The sequence below is a fragment of the Triturus cristatus genome, chromosome 5_1, assembly GCF_964204655.1.
Source record: "Triturus cristatus chromosome 5_1, aTriCri1.1, whole genome shotgun sequence".
NCBI classification, from domain to species: Eukaryota; Metazoa; Chordata; class Amphibia; order Caudata; family Salamandridae; genus Triturus; species Triturus cristatus.
Window position 1 is genome coordinate 792,988,756 of NC_140587.1, and position 2,117 is coordinate 792,990,872.

Genomic DNA, 2,117 nt, shown 5'->3' on the forward strand with positions numbered 1-2,117 from the left:
TCCACAGGGTAAGCAGCTGGGTGTGTGCTAAGAGTCTGCTTCTGCACCAAAAAATGGCTCCCCCTTTCCATCTAATGCAACTGTGAAATCACCAGAGCAATACGCAATAAATCTCTGCCTGTAATTCCTATATGCACACAGAGTCATGTTTTCACATTAGTCACAAAACGAAATTTCTTTGCCATTTTGAAAGCACACTTACTACTCTTTTTTTGGCAAGTGATAAACACTTTTACAGACTGACACATTATGAATCCACTTTTCAGATTCTTAAAAAAGCACATGTCCAAACTGCTTTTTCAGACCAGCACCATGTGTAACCTGGTTGACTGCCTACACTCCAGCAAGGGCAACCAGCCTTAGTGATGCTGAATGTATTTGCATTACTGACTGAAACCTCAAACCCCACTCGCTTGTGAATACTGTGCATGATTCCACAGGGTAAGCAGCTGGGTGTGTGCTAAGAGTCTGCTTCTGCACCAAAAAATGGCTCCCCCTTTCCATCTAATGCAACTGTGAAATCACCAGAGCAATACGCAATAAATCTCTGCCTGTAATTCCTATATGCACACAGAGTCATGTTTTCACATTAGTCACAAAACGAAATTTCTTTGCCATTTTGAAAGTACACTTACTACTCTTTTTTTTGGCAAGTGATAAACACTTTTACAGACTGACACATTATGAATCCATTTTTCAGATTCTTAAAAAAGCACATGTCCAAACTGCTTTTTCAGACCAGCACCATGTGTAACCTGGTTGACTGCCTACACTCCAGCAAGGGCAACCAGCCTTAGTGATGCTGAATGTATTTGCATTACTGACTGAAACCTCAAACCCCACTCACTTGTGAATACTGTGCATGATTCCACAGGGTAAGCAGCTGGGTGTGTGCTAAGAGTCTGCTTCTGCACCAAAAAATGGCTCCCCCTTTCCATCTAATGCAACTGTGAAATCACCAGAGCAATACGCAATAAATCTCTGCCTGTAATTCCTATATGCACACAGAGTCATGTTTTCACATTAGTCACAAAACGAAATTTCTTTGCCATTTTGAAAGCACACTTACTACTCTTTTTTTTGGCAAGTGATAAACACTTTTACAGACTGACACATTATGAATCCACTTTTCAGATTCTTAAAAAAGCACATGTCCAAACTGCTTTTTCAGACCAGCACCATGTGTAACCTGGTTGACTGCCTACACTCCAGCAAGGGCAACCAGCCTTACTGATGCTGTATGTATTTGCATTACTGAGTCCAACCTTAAATCCTTAAAGTATTCTTTATTTTTACCAGTACACCTTAATTTATCGTGAAAACATAGTCCATATTATTTTACATGTTCCTCACATTTAAATTTCTCCCAAAACAGAAAATAATAAACACAACTTCAACAAAAGGAATTCCATTTCTATTATTCATTTCTTAATTTACCATATACATCCCCTCTCAAACTCTAAACTCACCTTTAAAATTAGTTAGCTGTGAAAGAAATGTGGCACTCAAACAGCAGATTATCAGAGCCAGGATCTCTGTTCTTTACACCTCTCTCCTCTCAGCAGAACCAGATAATGGCAAACTTTCCCTCTCTTTTTCCACACATATACATGTAAATATCAAATCTCAGTGCTTCCCCCTTTTTTTCAAATGTAATCACACATTTCTATTGGTTGAAAACCAACCCTTTTCCAAAAGTACCCTTCCCCCAACTTGACTTCTGCCTAGTACCCTTCCCCCAACTTGACTTCTGCCTGCTACCATAGCAACAGCTCATGGAACACTGCTGTGTGGAGTTAGGTCAGAAGTTCACCAAACAATGTTTCAATTCCACAGAGCAAGAGTGCTTGACTTTTCAAACCTAACAGCAAATCCATAGTACTGTTCTTTGGTAACACATTTTTCTAAACCAATACAAAACATGCTTCTATTAATTTACACATACAGCCTAGTTTTTATTTCAGAATGGTATGAAACAGCCAATCAGTTCTTTTTTTTATGAAAAAAATATGTATGCCTCCATTTCCAAACTGTCTTTCATTTCTTTTTACCATTCTACTGAATTACACCTCCTGAGTGCATCCAGTTCTCCTTTGAAGATGTTCACAGTGTGGATT